This window comes from Nyctereutes procyonoides, unplaced genomic scaffold (assembly GCF_905146905.1).
Source record: "Nyctereutes procyonoides isolate TBG_1078 unplaced genomic scaffold, NYPRO_anot_genome, whole genome shotgun sequence".
NCBI classification, from domain to species: Eukaryota; Metazoa; Chordata; class Mammalia; order Carnivora; family Canidae; genus Nyctereutes; species Nyctereutes procyonoides.
The window spans coordinates 77,564,489-77,578,173 of NW_026575140.1; the positions used below are offsets into that span (position 1 = coordinate 77,564,489).

Below are 13,685 nucleotides of genomic sequence, written 5' to 3' on the forward strand. Positions count from 1 at the left end.
TCAGAGCACATGGCAGGCCTTTTAGAGACAATCCTCTAATATTTACATTTTTAAATGCAATTACCCAAGATAGCCGCAGAGCTTAAGGACAGGGCCTGATGGTTTCAGATGAGTCCTGGCTAAAACATTGTCAAAAGACATAACCACTGTTAGGTAATAACTTTAATTTATTTTTTCTGAACTCCAATAAATTGAATGCCATGACCGCTCTACTCATTAGCTAAGAATATTATGAAGCTATTTGCTAGTTTTAAAAAAATCAAGTTTAAAATGCAGTTATTCTTCATAACTAAAGCAGTCAGGCATGCCCTAAAATTTTGCAGTACTGGAGGATGTGAAAGGTTTGGAAAAGTTATAGGAAAACACTATTACCTGAAAAAAGTAACTTCTTAGGAATCCTATTTTTTAAACTCGTTGCCATCTTGCTAGGCCAACATCTTCAAACCATTAGCCTGCGTCTGGAAAATAAAATTATTTTAAGTGGATCAAGACTCTTTGTTGTTTGGTTTCTTTTTGTCACCCAATTCTTAATTAAAGCTAAATTAGAATTAACACCAGAATGAGAGTAAAAGGGAACACCAGACACTGAAATAAAAATAATTCTAGAAAATCACTGGGCTACATTATGTTTACTTCATTTCCAAAACGACACATGATATAAAGGTCCTACAAAAAAGTCACTGTCACATTTTTCCAGGAATTTCCCTGGCTATCAACAAACCCTGGGAACGATTCTACCGGGGAAATAATCAAATAGGAATGTGAGGTCTCAAAATATTCACAAGTTCCAATGTTTTATACCAAACTGCTCATTTGCTAAACATGATTAAGAGACAGGCTATCAATAATTAAGAATGGTTAAGGCACAATCAAGTTGGGCAATCATTACCTGGCACGATGTAGCATCATTGAAACATCATTTTAACTTTTTGATTCTGAAATGTTTCGGGAGTCATTATTTCTCTCTGCTGATGGGGCTGTTAAAAAGAAGTAAAATATCTTATTGTGGAGAATTCATGAGTCTATCCCCCTTCCACCACAGCAGGATTCTTGGCTTCCATTCCTACGTTCTTTCATTGGCCATGTTTTAGACGCAGGGTTTCCTTTTTCTTCATTGTTCCTTTACTAATGGAAGGCAATCTCACTGTGCAGCTGCTTGCAAAAGGGAAAATGTATTTGAGTTTTGCCTGGCTGTGGACTTGAACACCAAATCCATGGTGATGTCAGCAGAACGACACCAACAGAAAGATTTCCTGCCCTCCACCCTCCTTCTTTTTTAAAGATGTGTATGTCTTGTACAGAATCTCAGCAGACCTCCTTTGTCCTGAGGGGATAAAGCAATTCCACTGAACTTTTTAAAAAGGAAGGAACAAGAGAAGTGAAAAAAAGAAAAGAAAGACAAAGGAAGAGGGAAAGAAAGAGAGACAAAGGAAGAAGGGAAAGAAAGAAAGAAAGAGGAAAGAAAAAAGAAGAAAGAAAGAAAGAAAGAAAGAAAGAAAGAAAGAAAGAAAGAAAGAAAAAGAAAAAGACAAAGAAAGAAGGGAAAGGAAAAAAGAAAGAAAGAAAGAAAGAAAGAAAGAAAGAAAGAAAGAAAGAAAGAAAGAAAAGGAAGGAAGGGAGGGAGGAAAAGAAAAGGAGGACACAGAAAGAAAGAGAAAGAAAAAGAGAAACAGAATAAAGGGGAAGGACGGAAAGAAGAAAAGAAAAACAAAAAAGAACAACAACAACAAAAAAGACTCAAATCTACCCTTTGCCATTCATCATGAAGCAGTGGGGGGGGGGCAGCTAGTCTTTGGTCTCCCTATGGCTTTTCCGTTTTCCTGATGTCTTTTTTCTCACCCTCTGCAGCCCTTGTTTTTTGAAGGAAGATCCAATCACCTCAACAAAAGAGGCACATCCAGCGATCGCTGCTCCAAGAGTCACTGGCTGGTGCCATGGGCCCCACGCGCGTCCTCCACCTGCGGGACTGCCACCAGGACACCCGGCCCCAGAGAGGGAGCGCCTCACAGGCGGGCGGGCTTAGGTAGAAGTAAGTCTTCTCTGCCCAGGAAAAACTGACCAGAAGGGAGCGGGAGGGAGGAGACTGGCCGGGCAATGCCATCGTTTTCATGCTCCTTTTGGCCAAAGGGAAAATTTAGAAATGATATTGATCATTTTCCTATCACACCTATTCTCTTTCTCCCCCCACATTAAAAAATAATAATATTTTATGTAAAATGAAAAAATGAAGTGGTGGCTAGGTCAACTTAAGCACAAAGCCACGAAAATGGTATGAGAGAGTAAGCTGGAGTAGATGGAAAAAAAAAAAAAAGATGCCCTCAGATTGCTTTTAAATGACAGAAAAGCAGCCCACTCCTCAAACAGCCTGGAACCCACTCAGTGTTCACCCTCAACACAAATGTAACCGAGATCAACAATTTAGGAGTGAGGCACTGGAGGCAAATTTGCTTTTGACACACCCGAAGAAACAAAAGATAAAGAAGCTGCCAGTAACAAGTTGTCTCGTGTGCAGCTGGCTAAGGAGGCTACTTTCACTTTTGAAAGCACTAAGTTTGCTTAGGATGACAATTTTTCTTCCGTTTAAAAATGCAAACAATGACGCCGAGCTACAACTTTCCTTTCTAGCTAGATGGCTGAATAAAGCCAGGAGGGTTTCTGCAAAAGAATCACCATTTTACGAAATAGAGAAGACTCCGATTCTGACATGGAAACGTGAGATACAGCTTTCTTTTAAAGAAAGGATCAAGCATCTGTCATTTCTTTAATATAAATGAACTATATGCTGCTTTAATATAAATGAACTATATGCTGCGCAGGGCTTCCTGTGTGCCGGCCAACTTTAACACTTTTCTTTTCAAAGCCCTGTTTTGCTCTTGAGAGAGCAGCCCGCAATTAGATTAGGAAGCCACAAATTAAGTGGGGGTACAGAGAGGCTTGGGAAAGAAGTGACAATTAAATCACTTGGACCCTGCGAGAAAAGAGAGGGGCAATATGCAAAGAGTCAGGGTGTCCTCGGAACCTTGACCGAGGAACAATGGGATGCTTGTTCCAGGGGGGAAAGTGGAAGAGAGCCCGGAGCCCCCGCAAGGTTGTCGACAACCATCAAACACAAGAAACTAAGTTCAGCTGCAACAGAAAGATCTCCCCTTACTGCAGGGAAGAGAATTACTCAGAGGGAACAGCTGAACAGCCTACTACGTCTCAGCCTAGGAAAGGCCAGCTTCCCCCCCCACCCCACCCCCCACCCCAGCTCAGGCTCTGCACATCCACCGATTTCCACATTTCCCTCTTCCTTTGGAACAACAGACCACCAAGTAGAACACGATTTTATATCATCTTTGCCAGGTGGAGTTTGGAAAGAAAAAGTATTAATCTACATTATCTACTTCTTGCTCTCAACTTTTCCTAGGATCAATGTCTTTCTTCTCTCTTTCTCTTTCTTCTCTCTCTCTCTCTCTCTTTCTCTCTGACACGCACACACATACACATACACACACACACACACACACACACACAGTGCTGCTTGGTCCAATCTGGTGCCTGCTTAACAACAACAGAATGACAAGCAACATCTGTTTGTAAAAGAGCCAAAATCAAACCTTAACGTTTTTTTGGCCAGGTTTCTTTTTTCTACCCCCCCCCACCCCGACTCTCAAAGGGGAGGAGGCGAAAAGGAGAGATATTAAGATTTACATTCGACATCGGCTCCAGTGAAGCAGCAACTCTACTCCCCCAGTTATTTCAAAGGAAAGCAGTGTGAGGTAAAACCACTGCAGTATTTCTGGTTGTCTCCCCTGAAGCCAGCCCGATCCCATAAAATGCAACAGACCAGATTCCTAAAAGTCAGGGCCCTTTTTTTCTAATAGCTTTATATTCATATTAGAATTACAGGACCTGTGTGTGTGTGAGTGTATGTGTGTGTGTGTGGGGGGGGGGGAGGTGAGAGAGGCAAAAGGAGCAAGACAAAAAAAGAAATACATGGATAGGAAGGGAGCTCTGTGGTTTCTCCCTATTTTACAACACACGGGCGTATAACCAGGCACGTTCACACATATGCCACACGCAGGAACACACTGGAAGCAGTGAGGCTGTAGCAGAAACCTGCACAGCTGTGGCCATCAGAACCAGGCTCTATCATTCCCCCGTGGAGATGAGAATTTCTGGAAAGCTACCAACAGTCCACAAAGTCACAACGCCAAGGAGCAGAGCCACCTCAGTGAGGGAGGGGCCCTGGGATGGGGATGGGGGTGAGGGTGGGGGTGGGGAAGGAGCCAGTAAGGGAGAGAGGGGTTTGCTACCAACTGAAGCAATTTCGCCCTCCTAAGAGGAGGAATCTAGCACTGTTAGGAGCCCAACTCCTGTTTCACTCCGGGTTTGGAAGAAACCCACACACATTAAGGGAAAAATAAATTCAGACAAGTTGCTAAGGAGACTTGTGTAAACTCCAAGCGCAGACATATTTCTTGGCCTTTCCCCCTCTGCTCCATCTTGTATTCTGATCACGCTGCTCTGCAGCAACATTGCACCAACCTCCTGCATTAATCTTGGCCTTCACCGTGCAGACTGGCAAAGCATGCTGGTTGTATATATCATCATCTTTCAAACTTAACAAGTTAAAAGGGTGTGTGTGTGTGTGTGTGTGTGTGTGTGTGCATGTGTGCGCACATGCATATGTTTGTGTGTGTATGTATGCACCTAGTTGCAGGGAGAGAGTTGGGGGAACTTAATTTGGAATTTTTAAAACATAGGTGTTGAACAAAGAATACTTAGAATGCGTGTTTGGGGGGCAGTGAGCAAAGCAGCACGTAAAACACCTAGCACTGGCAATTTCTCTTTGCCTGTGCATGACATCCTTTCTCTGTGCCCTTCGCCTGCCCCTGCCCCCACCTCCTGTATTCCCGCCAGAGGTAAGCAGTGCCTGAATCATGACACAGGCCAGTGTGGGGGCCCAGGCTTATGCAGAAAACAGGGCATTCCACGAAGTGGAATCCTGTTCCCCGCGCCCCTGCTCAGGAGGGTGTCCCAGAGAGACCAGCTTCAGAAAACAAACTGAAACGATTCATAAAACCTCTAAACCAAACCTGTTTAGATTCTAAACCAGTTAGCATTTTGGAGGAAAGACTCCAGCCCAAAATCCAAGCTCCGGAGCAGAGACCTTCTCCCATAGTGACACATCTTTAGCAGCAGCTGATATATGTCAACATTTGATTTAGGGGAAAATTAACATTTCCTTTCAGGACAGAGATGTTTGTACTGTAGAAGCCAATATTTTCCTTTCTCAGCCTCCTGTATTAGAATTTCTCAAATCTTCCCTAGGACATAGAGAGGGTAGACAATATACAGCCTAAAACCATTACTTAGGGTGCTGGGACAAGCCAAAGTCAGGTCTGTGTGTATGTGTGTGTGTGTGTGTGTGTGTCCCTGCGTCACTGTCGTGAGCAGATTAGTGAGACACACACCAAGATAGCTGGAGGACGAGCATCTGTTTGGTCCCTTCCCAAATTAGAGAGGTTTACAATGTCTGCCCACCAGCCACAATAGAAAAGCTCCAATGAAGGGCAACCAACCAACCCAGCTGCTGTTTTAGCCACAATTCTCAGGGGTGGACATGGGACAAGGGATTAGCCAGGAGATGGGAAAAGCATCTGCATCCAGTGCATAGGGCTGGGTGTGTCCCTCCAGGCTCCAAGGAGGCAATGCGGCTCCCATCTCTTCTCCTTGCCAACCTTTATTTGGTCTTCACACTTCAAAGCTAAGCAAGCTGTGCTGCCTCAGTTGAAATCAGGCAGCCAGGCGACTCTTAAACTAGCAAGATGGAGATTTTGCTCCTGCCATTCGCAGAGAGAGACATAACCCAGCAACCAGCCCTGCTTGCCCATCCCTTCCAAATGACTCCATGAAACTGAAACCTGGATTTTAGGGAAGAGGGGATCATTGGAGTTCTTTATGACCTTTTCCCTACCAGGCATATCCTCTGATGTTTGGGCACTAAGCCATCATGACTCAATCAAAATGAAAAATGAACCTGGAGGGAGAAGAGCCTGGTGAGCCTATCCCAGCAGGCAACTGGGCAATTACCCTGTGACCCGGTTGGCCTGGGGGCAGGGGAGTGACACCTGCACTTTTTTCATTTGTTCAAGAAGCCCAGGAAATCCTGCCTTGTCGCCTGCTGGCCTATTTGTCCTGCCTGCTGGGAATGGGAAGGTTATCTCACCCTTCTATGAAGACATGTTTGCTGGGACGCTACATGATCCTACATCATCAAAGAGAGGAAGAACTAATTTACGCGATCAATGCGACCACTAGTCCTGCAGCGGAGGAACCTTCTCCATCTAGATTGCCAAAAACATGCTTTCCTGTATAAGGTGGCTTGCTGCTTTCTCCAAGTCCCCAAAGAACAGAAAACATATCAGATACTTTTCATTACAGCACCACCTGCCCTCCCTCCAACCCTGCCAATCCTTTGTGGAAAAAGAAAGATACTAGTAAACAAATGACCAACATGGCTGGGCTGGCCTGGAAGAAGGCCTGCATCAGATGCATAATGAGTTCATTCGGATAATTTTCAGATAAAAAATACGTTTTTTCACATCATATTAGAAAATCTCTAATGTGTCTGTTCTCTGAGATGTGGGAAGAAAAATAGCCCTATTAACAGTGGCTGGCAAACTGTAATGCCACCCAGACACATCTCAAAGTAAAAAGTGATACAACTGCTATTTTTAACATGAGTATAGGTACGTGTGTGTGCGTGTGTGTGTGTGTGTCCCATCCAAATCTCTCATCTCCAGCCTTGAGCTCAAAAGCCACATCTTTTTTGCATTTGTAAAGTGACCTTCGCTTACTCCACCCTGAAATTCAGTCTGATGCCCCACACACAGGGTAAGGAACAGAATGTTTTGCCTCTCCATTTTTTATGACCTAATGCCTCAGATTGCAAAATGCTTTACACATCATCCAGTCATTGTCTCCGAAGCCCAGCTGGTATTACTACTCCACGTTGGGGCAGAGAGCAGACATAGAGAAAAGTTAAGGATCTTGCTAAAGCTCATGTGTTACTGTAATGGCAGCATCACAATGATGCCCCTCCCCAAACTCAGAAGAGGGTCCTAGGTCAGGCTGAAGGGATTTCACGGTGCCCCTCTTCTCATTCCACCTCACTTGTCTCTCAGCCATTGTGCGCCCCCCATAGTCCCGAGAATGTAGGAAACCCCTGCCACAAGTACACTAGCAGCTGCCATCTTGGGTATCCCCCAAAGAATAAGCCACCAAACGCTTGTATTGGAGATTGACATCAGAGGTCAATTAAGATTGAGAAGGGTCTCCAGCAGTGTGTTCTAGTCAAACCCATCTGACTATGCATTGCCATAATTCTGATCGTGAGTGACAGAGGGGTCGCAGACTCCTGATTCTGCAAAATATTATTAGCCTATCTAGACCTGGACTAAAGTCCATTTGTCCATTACCTAGGGCAGTTGTTACTGCTCACTTTGTTTTTATTTGTTTTCATACATGGGGCAGGATTGAGGAGAGGATAAATTCAAGATCTGAAGAAGACATCAAATTCTAAGTGTCCCATATAAAATGTTTACACATTTTCTATATATTCCCAAGGCAAGTGGTTACTAAAGTATAATTGAGAAGTATCAGTGTCCCTCAGGGAGCATTCAAGATGGTGAAGATGCTATTCTTGGGTAGGATTAATATCCATAATATAATCACATCTCTGTATTTTCATCTCACATCAATAATTTATTTCTGACATTTAATATGGACCAGACATCACCTCATGGATGGCTCATAAAAGCAGGATCATATTTCCCATTTTTTTGGTGTGATGCTTTTGGGGTGGTGGATAAGAATGGGTGGGGTAAGCAGAAAGCTAAATCTTGAGTCCCATCTAAATGATCTGTAAACAGAAAAGGCTGGCAAGAGCCACAGAACAAGTCCAAAATCTCTTCTTGAAACATTTTAATTATGCCATGAAGAACACAAGATGCCACTTTTTTCCATATTTTTATTTTTAAAGATTGAGCCCTTTATGCCAACTCTGACTGACTGTTAGGGGCTGTCTGGAGTACAAACTTAAAAGGATTTTGAAATCCTGTCTGATCTCGGTAGGAAAGAGTTTTACGAGCATTTAGTAAGTTATCACTGCCAAGGGGGAAGGAGTTTGATAGAACATATACTAAGTAATATCTGCCATTCCTGACTGACCCTGAACTCCTCTTGTAGGAACATTTCCTTGACTTCTTTATGACAGTGGGGAGGTGCTGTTCAGGAGCCTCTGGGTGATGGATTTTGGGATTCCTGGAAAGTACTACTACTACTACTATTATTATTATTATTATTATTAATTATTATTATTATTATTATTATTATTATATTTCTAGACATTCTAGCTAATAAAGGAGTTTGGGTTGATTTTTTCCTTACACATCCTATCCACACAGTCTTTAGATTATACTCTAAATTAGTGGAGCAAGGTTGAAAAAAAATGGCAAAAACACCTCCCATCCTCTTCGCCCAGTCACTGAGAGATGCCAGTCTGACAGCTACGTCTCTGTTGAAGGCAAGAAAAATCATGAAAAAGAGCAGTTTCTGTGTAGCCCAGAGCAGTTTCTGTGTAGCCCGGGATGCCAAATCCATTCACCCTAATCTGATTCTCAGAATCTCTATGTGAGACAACACATTTTATAACAAAGACTTATCCTCAGATGATACACCTTGGTCCAGATGGGCATTACCATTTCTCCTGGGAAGTCTGGAAGGTTCTTGGTCCTGGGTGAGGGCAAGTAGGGGCAAGGAGAAGACACTGTGATGAGATTTGGATGCTTGCCATCCCACCTCATTGACTTAGCCTGGCTCCCTCCTTTGAGGAGGTTAGACAGCTATGGCTGAACAGGACCTAAAATTAGTGGACTTACCCTTCATTCAAGACATTCAGCAACAGACAGAGCTCATCAGAAATACCTGGGTCCTGAGGAAGCCATATCATTGTAAATAAGATCTCACTGTAATTCGTAGGTTCACTAGTGGACTTTTGCCCCACAAGAAGGTAAAGCTTTAGTCTATGGTCTAAGTAATTAAAGTAAAAGTCCCTTTTCAGAAACAGAAGCCTAAGGGGACCAACATCACAGGCTTTCTCACTCTTATTGATCTAGTTTTCTCTGCTGAACTCCACATTATGGGCTGTGAAATCCACCTTCTTCAGAGATAGGGTGGGAATCTCCCCACAGGCAATTAGGTATTGATTCCAACCTATGGAGAAGCCAACATTATTTTCACATTCTGAGATGAGGTGAAGGACACTTTCCTAGCCCTAGCCCAAAGACACTCAGCATGATAGCTTGTAAAGATGGAGATCTTCCAACCATTGAAGGGGGGCGGGGGTAGGGTCCATCAATCCTTTCTTGACTGAACAAAGTAGATAGGGCTTACAGATCTTCCTCCTTCCAAGTCAGACCACCACTTAGCCCATCCCTCCATCACCACAGAGGCCTACAGATGGGTTCTCTCCAGTAACCCCCACTTGAATCCATTTGGCAAACGGACATGAAAGGTCGAGCCTACCAGATGTTCTTCAGTGACCTGTGCACACACAGTGAGGGATTAAGATCAAGTCACTGATGAGTTTTCCTTGTGGACCTAAGAGCCCCCCGGCAGAAATGGGGACCACAGGAGTCAGAAGCCTCTACCTTCGAGGTAGGAATTTTCAAGGAGACTGGGAGCCTTGACCTCCAAAGGGAAGGCCTGGTTGGAGTTCAGAAATAAAGTACAATAAAAAAAATCTGTCTGGAATGAGTTTACACAGGATCCCCTGGGTAACAGAGAATTACAAGAAATTCCGTCCGGGAGTTCAGCGGAGCATCATAACCTTGGTTTTTCTGCACATCTGTAAGTCCTATTAGTGCTTACAAGACCAACTTGCCTGTGAATTGATTTGGAAGTGCAGTTACACTGAAGAGGCCGAGAAGATGTGAGAGCTAACATATGGCTTCCTCCACCCCCTGCCCAGAGCTTTCTTTGGAGGTCTAGGAGAAAGGGAACATGGGCTGTAGGGTACCCCTTGTCCTAAGTGATCCCCACCACCTTGGTGTGGGAGGGTAACTGCATCTCCCTAGCCACCACATACTTAGTGGCTATGAGTTCATGGGTACGGATGTTGGTATGTCACCACTGAAACCCAAAGCTGGATTTTCTTCTTAGCATGTTCATAGCCTCCAGACCCATGGCAGACAAATGCACCACCAAATCCGCACTAAGCTAACATAAAAGCCCAAGAAAGAGAAACATTTGCTCCCTAACTGCCTTTCTTACGGCATATGGCCTCCTGGCTTCACTAATGCTAATACAATGAAATTCCTATTTAAACATCTTAGCAGAGAGCTCCAAAATGGCACTGGCTCCACTGTGCATTTTTTTTCTTTTTTTCCTGTTAGATTGCAGCCTTTCCTAGAGTCCCACTTCCCTGCATACACACCTCGCAAATGGGCTGTGCCAGATGGGCTCTTAATCATAGTAATCAGCTGGGAAATTAAACGTTGGAAAATCCAGCCAGTCTTCTGAATTTTCCCACTTGAGATCAGGGCCTGAGCTGTCGTGATGTCCTATATGAGATCCAGGGTGCCTTTTAAAGAAGGGTCAATGTGATGGACCCCGTGTGGGCTTCACGCTTTATGGGCATTTGTATTACTTTCACAGAAAATGGCTGTAGCTCAATTCACTTTTGTTTCAGCTCTGATGGCTGCTATTAATACCTCCTATTTACAGAACACACATCGGAGGAGCTCAAAACATTTACAGAAATTAACCAAGCCTTGTAACATCCCTGTCAAGTAGGCAGGGACTAGATGGTACTTTCTTCATTTCAGGAGGAGAAACTGAGCTATTAACAGGGCAAATTTCTGTGCCATGCCATGTAGACAGGACCCCACGGCCTACTCATTTCCAGCTATCTGCCAAAGCTGCCAAGTGAAGTAGGTATTTATTTATACTGTTCTCATCAGCTCATTACTCTAGTATTTTTCACACATGCATAGGCACACCCACACCCACAAATCACACCGTTAGATCCTGGTGTGCAAATATCATGTCTTTTTTTTTTCTCTGAACCTCTCCTCAAGTGTGTATTACAGGTTTCCCCAAGTAGGTGACCAAAGGTATAGCTGATGGGTGTATAAAATGCCTAATCCTCTTCCTAAAATGGCTTTCTTCCTCTCTGCCCAGAAGACTTCTAAGTTTTATTCTAATGTCACTTCCTCAGATGACTGTGCCTGAGGTTCCATCAGCAGCTGGGTTGGTGGTGATCTTTTAGTACCCACCTCATCCAGCACTGATGCCCTTCTACTGCAATTATCGAAAGGCATAATAGTGAAAGGAAGGTAACTTGGTAGTCTTTGAAATAGGCCTCCATTCAAATCTGAAATCTTGCCACTGACAGGTCCTGGACAAGGTAAAATGAGGATAACAATATTTACTCTGTAACCCATCATGGGACTTTGTAGTAGGAAAAAATATAAGCAATTGAGCACTCATCTATATGGGAATGGTTAAAGGCATGATGGCCCACCAGTATTGAGAAATGCTCTCTAGTTGTGATAAAGACCAGACGTATACAAAGAAAGAACAAAGAAATACTTCCAGGACATACTAAGTGTGAAGAAGTGATTCTATAAATATGAAAAACTCCCAAACCATATTGTTATTATGTACAGCCTTACCTAAAGGTAGGCTGAGAGATGGCTGCATGAGATAAGCTGTGTGAAGTGAGTATAAAGCAAGAGCTCAAGACAGTAGCTACTCCTCTTGCTAAGTCTGGGCTTTTTGGAGCTGGAGTTGGGTTCAAATATGTGTATCTCTACCTCCAGGCACAGTGTCTGGTACCTGATGGGGGCTTAGGGAGTAAAGGAACACTTCTCAGTGAATGATGCAATCGGGAATTAGCTGTTGAGTCAGGAAAAAAGAGCATTAATGTGAATCACAAAGAGTCTTCTGTGCTGTTTGGAATGTTCTCTAATGTAGGGAGGCAACACAGTCCTTTGGGAAGAAATTGTCACAAGGCCGAGATTCCAGATTAGTGTTCCTGAAAGTGTGGCCTCAGGACCACCAGCCGCCAAATCACCCTGGAGGCTCATTAATCGTGCAGATTCCTGGGCCCTACCCCTGATCTGAATCAGAGTATCTGGGACTGTGATTCAGGAAATGTGTGTTGTAACAATCTGCTTTTTTAAATCTATAAATAAAAGTTTGAGAATCACTGCTTTCAATCCCATGCTGCCTTCCCGTTTGACTTTGGGCAAATCACTAACCTTTCCAGGGTTTAGTTCCTTCTCTACAGTGTCGGGGTTGGATCTCAAATGCTCCTTATGTTGCAAAATCATATGCCCATGACTAATCCAATTCCCTGTGTTTAGGTAGGCCTATACGTAAGCCATATAAGATGGATGATTCAAACCTGGTCTGAGCTGTTGGATCTCTGCGCTATTTATTGGATATTTTTCAAATTCAGAAGCTGCTTGTTATTTGCTCTTGCTCTTTAAATTCTTTTACTAAAATCAACAGTTGAGGACATTCTCTGAGCTTTGGGTCTTAATGATTAAAATATACGGCTTTAATATTTTAATACATTTGTGTTATAATTACATTAACATAATGTAATGATTATGAGAAATAATATAGAAAATACACACCCACATACACAAAAGGGATAAAAGGAAGATGGAATGAAGACCTTGGAACAGATACTGAAACCAGTGTTAGGAAAGATTACCAGAGAAAGCCAACAGAATGTCTCCCACTGGCCTTGGGTATGGATGGAATAAGAAGAATGTGTCCAGTCATTTTCATGGAATTTAAAAGCCAAGAGCACAGATGGCTGAGTTGAAGAGGGACTCCCTAGCATGTTCAATGTGTAGCAGGCGAAAAAATGGCAAGTGATAGCATCCTCCAATAAATCCCAGAGGTTTTTAGGACAAAATCCAAAACCAAATTAACCCCTCCTTTAGTCTTCAGAGAGAGAAGGCTTTCTTAGAGTCACCAAGAACTGGTTCTAAGTCTTAAAAAGAATACTCTGAGATTTCTACCTAGGGCAAGGTCTTTGAAGTCAATGGATCTATACTGAAGTATTCTCTACCCTATTTATTAGGTATATGGTTTGGGGTGACTTCCCTCAGAGCCCCCTTTTCCTAATCTATCAAATGGGAATAATGGGATCTATTTCCCATGGTTATTGGGAGAAGGGAATGAAATCATGCATGTGAAGTGCCCAGTCTGTGCCTCAGGCACAGGAAGCATTAGGTCAATATTTAAAAGAAAACACTCTTCTTCCTGCAATTGTATTGTAGATAATCATCCTTTCAGCTTGTCTTGTCTTGCTCCCAGGAGCCTGACAAAGTGGTGGCTTAGGACTATTCTAAAGGGTCATGGTTCTTGAAATTCTCAAATTGTTTTAATTTTAGTTTCTATGTTATTCCAGCTCTGCTTCATATTCCTTTTAGCAATTAAAACAAAATCACATGCATGCATGAGGAGTCCTTTTGTCAAAAAAAAAAAAAAAAAAAAGGCCGGGGGGAATCTAAAGACCTTTTCAGAGGCACTTTGAAATCTTATAAAAGGAAAACCAATATTACCAATGGCAGCCAGGTCAATGATTTGGGTGATAAATTCTAGGGCCTGGAATGCTG

The 13,685-nt window shown here is 43.1% G+C and overlaps 1 long non-coding RNA gene across 1 annotated transcript in view; it reads right to left on the minus strand.

Annotated features, from left to right (window-relative positions):
• Window positions 1-926: 926 nt before the first annotated feature.
• LOC129497232 (uncharacterized) overlaps window positions 927-13,685 on the minus strand; it is a 43,527-nt gene continuing 30,768 nt past the window's right edge. Inside the window, exon 3 of the long non-coding RNA XR_008661906.1 lies at window positions 927-977. This is a non-coding gene — a long non-coding RNA (uncharacterized LOC129497232). The remainder of the gene's footprint in view (window positions 978-13,685) is intronic.